Here is a 13,033-nt window from a genome sequence, read left to right on the forward strand (position 1 = left end):
TATGGACTGTGATGTTGAACTATTAACTGTTTTTATTTGTTTTTCTACGCTTTAGAAAGAAGGACTGCAATGTTTAACTTCATGAATTACTTTCTTCATTTTCCTGCTTTGTACTAAGTTTCGGATACATTTGCACATAAGATGACACTGTCAGTGGCAGCTTGTAAACTTTTCACTGTACTGATGTTAGTGATTACATGTGACAAGCAAAAAGTTAATTCTAATTCTAATTCTAGAAATGGGTTTCCCATCCGTGAGTGTCACACTCAATAAAATCACCCTCACCAGCAAATTCACTCTGGGAGAGGGAATTAAATCCCACCGCCCCATGTTTCTGAAGCTGCACCCACTGATGGTGAGCAGGTAACTGAGGGACCCACTGACCAGAATGTTTACACCAACTGACAAGAGGCACATTCTGCAACAATCACCACATTCATAATGCCCTGTTCACTTTTCAACCAAGGCTGTAATGAGGTCAGGAGCCGAGTGGTCCTGGTGGGATTCAAACTGTTTGAAGATGAGCGGGTTATTGCTGAGTTGGTGCTGTTTGTTAGTACTATTGATAATTTCTTCTATCACTTTACTGATGATCAAAAATAGACTGCCAGGGGAGGTAGTGAAAGCAGATACTATCTTGACTTTTAAAGAGCGTCTTGACAAATACATGAATGGGATGGGAATAGAGGGATATGGTATCCGGAAGGGTTGGGGGTTTTAGTTGTGATGAGCTGCATATCGGTGCAGGCTTGGAGGGCCGAAGGGCCTGTTCCTGTGCTGTAATTTTCTTTGCTCTTTGTATGCCCCAGAACATCGATGTACCCTCCGGAGACTCGCCATCCACCCTGCCCTTCTCCTTTGTGAACACCGATGCAAAGTATCTGTAATCTATATCTATCCTCACTGAACAACACCCACCCCACTTCCCCTACACTCACCTTTGCAAGGTTTATCCCCTCCTCCTTGACCTGTCCATCTTCTATCTCACCTATCCGCCCCACTATCCAACTTCTATCACTGCCCCCCGCCCACCACTCTCTATTTATTTCAGAGCCCTCTTCCCCTCCCCCATTTCTGAAGAAGGGTCCAAATCCAGAACATCAGTTTTCCTGATCCTCTGATACTGCCTGGCCTGTTGTGTTCCTCCAGCTCCACACAATGCCTTTGAATGTAGTTTGGCATGGAGTTGCATAATAATGCAGCGACAGTGTTGGCACTGGGTCAGAATGTGTATTGAAAATTAAAATGTCGACCGCATCTTGTAATGTCTCCTTCAGATCAAGTTAGGGTTTTGCACTCGTGCAGTATCTTAAACAATTGCACTGAGCCACAACAGCACCTGGTCCCAGTGGCCTAATGGATAAGGCACTGCCCTCCTAAGGCAGGGATTGCGGGTTTAAGTCCCGTCTGGGGTGCGTTGAGTTCTGCCGTGTGCCACAGCTTTTCATTTTTAAAGCACGGCACTGTGGCTCAGTTGCCTGCTGCGCAATCACGTTGCACTGTGAAATCCGGCTAAGATTGCACCGTGAGGCGACAGGGAGTGTGGAGTTTGAGCATTATTCCCTCGCTGGCTCGTGGTTCCTCGCACAGCTCAATGATGTGAGACGTACAGGCCAGGTGGTGTGTCAGAGATAATGGGAACTGCAGATGCTGGAGAATCCAAGATAATAAAGTGTGAAGCTGGATGAACACAGCAGGCCAAGCAGCATCTCAGGAGCACAAAAGCTGACGTTTCGGGCCTAGGATCTCTGATCAAGGGTCTAGGCCCAAAATGTCAGCTTTTGTGCTCCTGAGATGCCACAGATGGTGTGTCATTTGAGGAGCAGTTGAGGGTTCTGGGTTTGTACTCGATAGAGGTTAGAAGAATGAGGTATGGATCTGATTGAAACTTACTGAATACTGAGACCCCTGGGGAGGGTCGATGTTGAGAAGTTTCCACGAGTAGCAGAGACTAGGAACCGTGGTCACAGCCTCACACTGGAGGGAGAATGCTTTAGAGCTGAGATGAGGAAGAAACATCTTCACCCAGAGGATGGTGTATCTGTGTTGCAGAAAACTGTGGATGCCACGTCATTCAGTGCCTTGAAGATAACAATAGATAGATTCTTCGTTCGTAAGGGGATCAAAGGTTCTGGGGAGAAGGCAGGGGAATGTGGCTGAGAAACAAGTCAGCCACCATTGAATGGTGAATCAGACACAATGGGCCAGTTGGCTGATCACTGCCCCTACATTGTATAGTCTGATATAATTCCGCCCCTACATGGTAAAGTCCTCTATAATTTTGCCCCTACATCTTATTCCATATGGTCTTATGGAAACTGTTGCTTGTTCATTTCAGGGAGTAGTTAAGGGTCTTCCCCATCGCTGCAGGTCTTTCTCTATTCATTCATGGACTGAGGGCGTTGCTGGCTTGGCAGCGTTTATTGTCCATCCCTAATTAGCCAGTGGGCAGTTAAGAGTCAGCCACATTGCTGCAGGCCTGGAGTCACATGTAGGCATAATCGGGTAGGGATGGCAGTTTTCTTTCCCGAAAGGAACATCAGTGAACCAGATGGGTTTTACTGCAATCTATGACAGCTTCATCGTCACTGTGATGGAAACTTGTTTTCAATTCCTCATTTTGTTCAAATCAACTAAATTTAAATTTCAGCTAATGAGATGTGAGTTCATGTACACAGAGCATTTGTCGGGGTCTCTGGCTTCCACCATGATTACATCACCAGATGCAACATAATCCCCTCACCGAGCTGGCAGCGAACTCAGAAATATGACTCTCCATTCCTTCATCTAAGTAATCTCTGACTATAATACAGATAACTGAGAGGGAGTATGAATCACATTCCAACAATCAGAGTATATATTGATTATTCCCCTCGTCTGGCTCCTGCACCCTCATAGATTTCTGGTGCAGGTCGATAGACTGTCTCTAACTCTCTTAACCCTGTTGGTTGTAATGAAGGGTTAAAGCTTTGCTCATAACTAATGCTTCTCATTCTTTCACACAAGTGGCCTTCATTTCCTCCAAACCTCTCCCACTGCCTCACCATAATGTTGCTGGGTCCACTGGGAGAAACCCGGAGGGGTTTAACGCTCAATACAGAACTGAGAGAAATTATAACAATTTCTGAAAGGTCAGAACAGTCCCATCAAGTAACTGGGAAAGGAATATGTTTTAAAATTGTGGTTGCAGGTTTTCACAAACTAAATTAACAACTGTTAAGAATCCCGGGAAATGCCTGAGCTGTAACAGTTCATTTCCCCACCTCATGCAGCAGCAGTTCTATTGCACAATCAGAAATCTCTCTTTTTGCTCTAACCTGGGAAGATAGGGAGAAAATAAATCATTACATCTTCCCCACTCCCCGCTCTCTTGCCTTCACATAGGCATTGCCCTTATCAGGCTTTGCTTGTGACTGGTTCACTGGCCACATGGGCCTTTTCATGGTGGTGGAAATATTGAACCAATTTATTTGCACAGTGGTGTCTTCACTGAGTCACTGCACATAATATATATGTGCACACGGGTAATGCGGGGAGAATAATAAGCACGACTGTTGTGCGATGATAGGAAACAAGAAAAAAACAGGAGTTTTAGAATCTCCTCTGTACAGGCACTGATAAACAAAACACTCTCCGTTTAAAGTAGTTTCTCCTGAGTTCACTCTTCACTTGTTAGTGACAGCCTTATGTTTATATTAGTCCTCAACCGACCAAAAACACTTTCACAATCTTAAAGACATCTATCAATTCATCCCTTAGTTTTCTCTTTTCTGAACAAACAGGCTTCATCATATACAATGCTTTTTTTCTTCATTCCTGAACAAATTTTAAAAATCTTTTTCTGATGTTTCCAATCCGTCTACACTTTGATGACTGAGTTTAAGGAAGGGGAAGGAGCAACAAGAAACAAAAGCATCTTAAAAGTGAATGAAACAGGAAAGAGAGCTCTGGAAATAACACGAGCCCATTAATGGCAAGGGAGAAAAAGAGGAGTCTAAGCGTGAAGTGAGAATGATCCGATTAAAATGGGCGAAACAATGTCTGGAATAAGACCAGGGTGCTGGATGCAGAGGAAACGAGCATTACAGAGGTTATAGAGACATGACTCTAGAAAGAACAGAGCTGGGTATTTGGCACCGCAGCACCTTCTATTTAGAAAAGACGCAGAGGTGAAATAAGGGGGAGGTGGAGAATCTGTATTTATTAAAGGTAACAGGCTGTCGAGAAAAGAGACAGTGCTATCTGTGAGACAAAGATACGGTCCATGTGGGGAGAGAGAAAGTTCATAATGGTAATCATAGTAAAGATGTGTTCTCCACAGGCCAGCTTAAAGTGGAAGAAAGGCGATCAAATAATCATCGCTCAGTCTCTTCTGTCCAGAGGGCTGAGATGCAGAGTGACAGACCCTGCAAGCCACTTCCAATTTGAGTTAGAACTGCATCACTGTTCCTTCACTGTATGTCCCTCTCTATCACCACTGTGGGTATCTCTACACTGTAAGAACTGCAGTGAATCTGATGTCTCACTCACTGACACCTTCTTAACGGAGTTAGGGATGGGGAATACCTGTCAGAGATAATGGGAACTGCAGATGCTGGAGAATCCGAGATAACAAAGTGTGGAGCTGGATGAACACAGCAGGCCAGGCAGCATCTTAGGAGCAGAAAAGCTGACATTTCGGGCCTAGACCCTTCATCAGAAAAGGAATACCTGACAGCCTTGTCAGTGATGCTGAAAGGCTGTCAACAATAGGTTGTTGAGAGCGTAATAGAGGGAGTAGACATTGGCAATGTTGTAGATGTAATTTATCTAGATTTTCAAGAGGCTTTCAATTGAGATCCCCATAATTAAATAATTAATCAGGTCAGGGAATGCGGAGTCATGGAACAAAGTGGTCTTTCAGTCAGAAGGCTGAGATTGGAATGAAAGATAACTGATTCACTCTGGCAGAAACTAAAAAATGGTGCACCTCAGTGATCAGTGTTGGGGCCACAGCTGCTCACAGTCTTGTGTGAAGAACCCTTCCTCATCTGAGCATGTCTTGTGCTTTAGAAGGCAGTAATCTATGAATTGTAAATTCAGAGGTCACTCAGTTCCAAGCGTCACTATGTGGCAACTTTCAATTCGACCCAACAATATGAGAATGGCTTATGACAAGGTTTTCAAGCAATGACCCAAGACAGGTTGGAGGTCACTGAAGAGGAGCTCCAAGGTATCGGCAGTTGTGGAATGAGACAAACAGCAACAGTGGTTGACTCCATGTTGGAGATGTAACAGTGTAATAGTGCTTCTGGTAAGGCAGCGGAATATGCAAATTCTTTGCTGGTGATGAGGCAAGAGCAGTTAGATGGTTCTTTGTAGTCAGAACATTGGAGGAAGCTTCAGGCCTGAGTAGGCAACTAGTTGTTGGAGTCAAGACTCAGAAGAAATGTTGGTGAGTTAAGAATGTGGGAAGGTCGCTGGCTGATAAGCCACAATAGACCCTGAAGAAGCCCTCAGTCTTAACACATTAACATTCCAGTAGCTGAGACACATGTAGAAAAGCTCACAAACAGTATTTGCTGGATGCTACTATGCAATATTGGGATTCAGGGAAAAACCCCAGGGTCAGTTTTATCTTGATGAACCCAGGCATTAATGAAGAGCTAGAATGCTTGTGAAAATGTTGCAGTGTGGCCAGAGCTTGGAGCTGAATATCCAAAGGTAATCGGTTTTTCGGAAGGACAGACAAAAATGAAAAGGATATGGGATGATTGTTGCTTAAAGAAGAAATGAACACATTACTGAGGAATGATACTAGCTCCAGTGAAACGAAATCTGTTTGGATTTCGTTTAGAATCATCAAGAGACAGAAAATGATGGTAAGGGTTATACATAGAACTCCAGATTACGGCAGCAATGTTGGTGAAAGTATTAGCAGGGAATTAAAGGCACAAGCAATGAAAGTACAGCATAATTATGGGCAATTTTAATCTGCGCATCGATTAGGCAAATCAGTAACAATCCCATCGAGTCAGAATTCCTGCAGTGTGTTTGAGATGATTTTCTGTGTCAATGCGGTCATGAACCAACTAGAGATCAAGCCAGCCAAGGCTGGGTGCTGGGTAATGAGAAAGGGATCAATGACAATCCATTGCGTGAGGCCTTTGGGGAAGAGTGACCATAACACGATAGAATTCCTCATTCAGGTACAGAATGGCGTAGTTGAGACCAAGTTTGTGAATCTGACTCATGGAAACTGCAATGGTGTGATGTGCAAGTTGACTTTGATAAAGGGATGAGAGTGGATTGGCAATGGCAAACATTTGAAGAGTACATTGGAGGAATGGCAACAATTATTCATTTCACTCTGGCACAATTATCATGGGGAAGGCAGCTTATGCATCAGAGTATTTCATTCCAAGGAAAAGACAAAGAAATTAACCCAAAAAGAAACACAAAGGGATTGAATAAGAGGGAGAAAATAGTGCATAAGCATAAGCTTGCAGAGAACATTCAAACTGATTGAGCCATCGACAGATTAGTCAAGACAAGCCAGATATGAGTAAACCGTGCCACAATTGGCATTAGATGAGGATTCCCAGAAGTATTCTACAATTAATATCTATTCTAACAATCTACAAGACTGCCTTATGGGGTATCGGCCTATGCTATTTTCCAACAGATGATGGAGAATATTTTGCATGGTCTAGATGACATGCAAATAACTGAGAAGACCAAAAAAGAGCATTTAGAGAATTTGAATGGTGCTTTAACATGTCTCCGAGGCAGGGATAAGCCTTAGTGAGGAGAGATGCGTGTCCATGTGCTCCAAGTGACCTACTTTGACCACAAGAGTTGACAAGACCGGGTTACACCTGTTGGAAGATAACGTGAGGTAATCAAATGTCCCCAGGCACCCATGTTCGTACTGGAGATTAGGTCTTTCCTTGGGTTGGAAGATTATTTCCAAAAATTCATATGTAACCTGACTTCAATCTTGGGACCCTTACATTTGATATTGAAAAGGGGTCAGCTTTGGAAATGGTCTCAGAGTCATGATGTTGGCTTTAGGGAAGTGAAGAAATAGTTATTGTCATCTAAGGTCTTAGGACACTACAGTCCCAAGTGAAATGTGGTGCTGACATGCTCTGCCTCTTTACACAGTACTGGGGGACTGCTGCAGAGCCCGTTCTGGTTTTAAACTTTCTGGACATACTTGCAGTCACGGCTGACAATATCAGACTGTGGAGACAAAATGATCCAGTCCTGGAAAAACTGAAACAACTGATGGTGATGGGAGAAACAAATGGGCCCACACCATCAGAATTGAAATGTTTCTGGGCCTGGAGAGAGCAGATGTCCATAGAGGGTGGCATAATATGATGGGAAGCAAGAGTGATTGTCCCAAACAAAGGATTTTGGCAGATACCTACTGAAGTCCCCCAAGGTCATCCAGGGGTTTTCAAAATGAAGATGTTTGTGAGAGGTTGTGTCTGGTGGCCAGGGTTGGATGTAGACACAGCTGTCTTTGTGGGGCAGGGTCCAGAGGGCCAAAAAAAACAAAAATTGCTGTCAGCAACATTCACGGGAATGTCCAGGTAAACCCTGGATTTAGTCATAAATCGACTATGCCAGCCTATTCATGGGCCGTTTTTTTTAATCATTGTGAGTACCCATCTAAAATGTTTGAATGTGCATTGAGGTCATTTGACAAACTTGGGGACAATAACTGAAAAGTTGTGAGCATCTTTTGCAACACACAGATTCCCAAAGGTGCTGGTCACAGACTTTTGGACCATCATTCACCAGCAGGGAATTCAAGTATTTCTTAAAGTCAACTGGCATTCAGCGTATAAGGACAGCTATATACCATTCATCATTCAATATTCTGGTGGAAAGAGTAGTCCATATTTTGAAGGCAGGCTCAAACAAACAGCTTACTACTTCTCTCGATCCCAAACAGGTTGTGGCTTGATTATGGGACCATCCTTCGTGGAACTGCGGGGACAGCTCTAGCAGATGTGCTAATGAGGAAAATACTTTACACCAAGTTATCTCTGATCTTCCCGGAATTAGGGAGCGGAGGGTGAAACAGCATCAGGAACGTCAATGCCAGGCACAAATTCTTAAATGGCAGAGGTCGTTTTATTTCAGGGGATGATGTTTGGTGTCGATGTCATCGGAATGGACCTGAGTGGGTATGAGGAATGGTTGACACAAAGTCAGATCCTGTGACATACAAACTTCCGGTAGGAGAGGCAATCCTAAACAAGCACATGGATCAGATGAAAGCCACAATCTCGCAAACGGAGCAGGAGAAAAGCCTCTCAGAACCTCCGGCAAGGCTGTCAGAACCTGTGGATTGTCCCCCTTGACCTCGCGTTGAAGAAATCACTGAGAACAAGATGGACCCAGCAATAGACACAGGCTCAACACCATTATCACCTGAAGAACAAGATGAGGTTCGGCCGACATTCTCCAGGCACGATGGAGGCTATGGCCCAGAACATGCCAGCAGCTTCCGAGGCAGAGTCAGAGAAACTGAAAAGGAGTTGAAAACACCCCGGGACAAACTACAGGATAAAGAACGGGCCTAGACCCCAGGCCTTAGAGGAGGAGGGATATACTGATTGGAATGAGGTCAGCCAGGTAGACCTCATGGAATGAGTTCCCTGATTAGAACAGGTTAAGAGCCTGAAATAACTGCACAGAGTCTGGTATCCTGTCCCCAGTTTTACTTTTATTTATGAGGACACAATACTCTAGCTGTGGCTAATCAGCTCAGAGTCAGTCTTCAACTGAGGACATTCTAATCCCTTGGTTATACTTGTTTCTCCTGGTTGCATTGGTCAGCCAAGGCTTTCCCGATTGGTGTTGCTAATCTGGGACAATCAAGAACCACGTCGTCAATGACATCCACCTGGTCCCAATCACTACATCCCGAAGTCCAGGGATGTTGTCCCGGTCTTTTGCTTGTAGCTTCTGTGTGACGTTTTCACTCCAGTTCTGGTTCCTCTGACTCCACCCCTGGCATAGGGGGAGGTAGCGATGGTGGATCATGGCCCTCCTTTTGCATCCAGAGCGTCTCGGAAGAGTCTTTTCCTCCTCTCCCGGTGATGAAAGTATCTCGGCTGCATCCGTCACAGACTCAAGTTTCCTCGACCTTGGCTGGAGGGGGAGAACCTACATTTTGCAACAGACCTTCTGGCTATTCTGAGGGACCAGGTATGTTTTGCACCTGCCCTGTTTGCAAGGTAACAGCTTTTGGGTGATCCACACATTTGTTCAGGACCACCTCGCCTACCCAAACTTAGTAAGTCCCAGGACCTGGCCTTGCATCAGCCTTGCCTTGTACCCATACTGGGCCAAATCCGTGGCACTGGTACAAACTTTTTCCCCCCTATTAAATTGTCTCCCTCCCTTCGAGGCAGCATGTGGCTGGCGTTGGTGTTCTTGTTGGCATCTCACTGCCTCCTCTCCCCCAGGTCTGGGAATATCAGGTTCAACCTGCTGCAGAGTCTTCTCCCCATCAGCAACTCTGCTGGAGCTATCCCTGTTGTTGTGTGCGAGGGGTGATCCTATAATCGAACAGGAACCAAGACAGCATGGCATAAATTGACACTGTAGGCTGCTTCTTTAAACCTGCCCTCAATGTTTGGCTCACTGTTTCTACCAGACCATTGTACGGTATGGAGCTATCCACATGCGCTGTATGTGATTGGCTCAGGCATATTTGAATTCCCTGCTGGTAAATGATGTCCATTGTCTGTGACCCAGTTCTTCCAGGAGTCAGTGTATCGCGAGTTATGCCCACAGCTTCGCAGTCACCACGGCAAACGGAGGAATTTGAATTCAATGAAATATCGGAAATTAAGAATCTAATGATGACCATGAATCCATTGTTGATTGTCGGGTAAAACCCACCCAGTTCGCTCGTGTCCTTCAGGGAAGGAAGTTGCCATCGCTATCTGGTCTGGCCAATGAGGCCCCAGGCCCACAGCAACGTGATTGAGTCGCAAATGCCCTCTGGGCAATTAGGGATGGGCAATAAATGCTGCCTAGCCAGCGACGCCCTCATCCTGTGAATGAATAAAGGACCCCTGAGGTGGCTGAATGAACTCTATGCACATCCAAAGACTTTGAATGGGCAGCCACAATGACCAGGAGCATTGAACCCTTGAAAGGGCCAGCTTGGCCGACATGCAACTGAATCTAAGGTTTACCTGGCCATTCCCATGTGTGGGAGTGCTGTTGGTGACAATTTTTGTCCTTTGTTTGGCACTCTGTACACCATCCCACCATCCCTGGCCACCAGGCATATCTTCTGGCCAGCATCATTTTCTTGGAAACCCTGGGGTAGCCCTGGTGGAGTTTGCCAATACCTGGCGATGACCTTTATTTGGGACAATCACCCTTGCTTCCCCACAGTAATATGCTGTCCTCTGGCCTACATGTAAAATGGGTTTGGCCCCTTTGATAGACCCAAGCCCTTCTTGAAAAACTCCTGGGGATTTCACTGGGACTTCACTGAGGCAGCCATTTTCCAATCGCAAATTCTTGAGCCATTCTGGGTGAATTTGTCTCAGCAAATTCCACCCCAATAGGCTTGGGCCCGAGCCTTTCACTATCATCAGTCGTGACTGCACCAACTGCTTCTCATAGGAGACCAGAACCAAAGTCATCCCCTTTAGCTGTAGTGGTTCCCCAGTGTATGTTCTCAGTCTGGCTGAGGCCTTGCACAAGCTTAAATGTTGGAGTTCCTAAAAATCTTGTCAAAGACAGGTTCTGCAAACACAGATACAGTTGTGCCAGTGTCAATCTCCATGGGAACTGGGTGACCATTTAATGAATGTTAATTTTAATTGGCCTCTGATTTGGATGTTACTGAGCAAGTTAGTTGTCCCAACACATATGTAGGGGAACTTCCCAGGGTGTACACTCTCCTGGGCACTGGCCTACTCAGCTCAGACCTTGTAGGGCTCCTCTGCAGTCTTGAGCCTGCGTACCGCCATCAAATACAATGGCTCGCCAGCCCAGATCCTGAAGAACTGTTTAGCCCCTTGGCTTTGTTGTGGGGTTCTGCTGTGGGCTGGTCTAGGGTTTGTCTGTTCAGGATATGGCCTGCGTGAGGCTCTGCAATTGCCTACATTCACGTGGTGTTCCCCAAGCCCATTCAGACAGGTAAGGGTTTCCACTTCCACTGGGGTGTCCTGTCGTTCCCATGCTCCACTTGGTGCATTTTCTCATGACAGAGCCAGTGATAGTGCCTGTTTGAAATCCTGTTGGGCTTTAGCCAGTAGGGACTTCTACATGTTTATGTCACTAATCCCACATACCAAATAGCCTTTTAGTGTCTCATTCGGGTTCAACCCAAAATCACAGGCATCTGCCAGTCATCGTCACCTCATCAAAAATCCCAATACGGGCTCCCCCTGTTCTGATTAAATAGCATGTCAGGATGAGAGGAGTTTTGGATCATAATATTCCTTCACAAACTCTGTCAACTCTTGGAAAGATTTAGTGTCTGGTGCCTCTGGGAAAGTTAAGCCCCTTTTCACAAAAAAATGCTGCAGGTCCATTCGCAGTCAAGATTACTTGTTGCTTTTCATCTGCCCCAATGTCGATTGCCCAAAAAAAAATCACATTCTTTCCACGTCCTGGCCCCAGTCTTTCACAGCAGGTTCAAAGGAGCCAAGCTTCCCAAATGGTGGTATAATGCCTGAAATGCATCGTATGAATCATCAGAAATGCAAGATGACAGTTGCCAGTGAACGTTGTTCAGATATAGCCCGTTTTCTCCCATCACCACTGAAATAACTGGACAGAGACCAGGTTCCATCAACAAGTCACCCTTTATTCACTCGTACATAGTACACGGGCTCTGGGCCAGCCAAACCAGACTCAGTTCTCAGGACGAGATTCCAATCTCCTTGATCAGCCAAGGCTTTCCTCATTGGGGATGTTAACCTGGGCCAATCAAGAACTTTGTAGACAATGAGATCCACCTTGTCCCAATCACTACAGAGACCCAATCAGGGAGTCCTGGATGTCAGATATTAGCAGGAGTGTTATTGCATTGCCTAAAGTTATTAACGCCTCGAGTAAAACAGCCCAAAAAGTGGCAGCAAATACTCAAGCTTGTGTAGAATTGCTGGTATGTAAATTGTGTAACTGAAAAATGTGGTCATTTGTAATTTCTGTCTTAATTTTTCAGTCCTTTTTGACTTTGGCATACTAAAAGCTTCACTTTTATACAAACATAACTGAGGGTTTACATCTCCTGGGCACAAAATGGAATGTTAAATATGGGTGATTCCAGTTGTTGGACCGACACTGACTAATAAAGTGTGCATGTTTAAATAGGGAAAACAAGAAACAGGAATGTTGGGGGTTCTGCTCGCTCTAAGGGCTGGCTCTATGCCAGCTGGGTCAGTGCTATGTGCTTTGCATGTGCATATAAAGGGTGACTTGGTGATGGGAAACCAGCCTCTGTGGAGTTATTTCAAAGATGCCAGGCGTCATGGTGGTGTGTTGAAGTAGGAAGCAATCAGAAGCTCATGGACAGTGTATCAGTGTTCTGCAAAGTGGTCACCCGATCTGCAGTTAGACTTGGCCACAGGAGTGTTCGTGATGTGATACAAACAGGTTGATCATCAATCCAATAATTGTCTTCAGGTTTTTGGAGGCAGGGTTTCGCCACAGTAAACTGGGAGCAGCTACTTGAAGTTGAATCTACTGCTGAACAGTGAGGTGTGTTCAGAAAAAGGCCCTGGGCAGTGCGAGCTCAACATGTTCTCTTTCAGGTGAAATGTAAGAGCAACAAGCCTGGAGAATGCTGGATGTCTCAGAATATTCAGGACTGGACGGAAAGGAAAAGAGAGATGTATAAAAGGTACAAAGAGAGAAAAACAATGGAGTTCCTCGAGGAGTAGAGAAAGTGCAGGGAGATATCAGGAAAGCAATTAGAAGAGCAAAGAAGATAGTCTTGCTGGTGGGTAAGATGAGGGAGCATCCCAAACATTCTACAAGTTTTTCAAGGGAAAGGGAATGA

Source organism: Stegostoma tigrinum (genome assembly GCF_030684315.1).
Source record: "Stegostoma tigrinum isolate sSteTig4 chromosome 30 unlocalized genomic scaffold, sSteTig4.hap1 SUPER_30_unloc_1, whole genome shotgun sequence".
NCBI classification, from domain to species: Eukaryota; Metazoa; Chordata; class Chondrichthyes; order Orectolobiformes; family Stegostomatidae; genus Stegostoma; species Stegostoma tigrinum.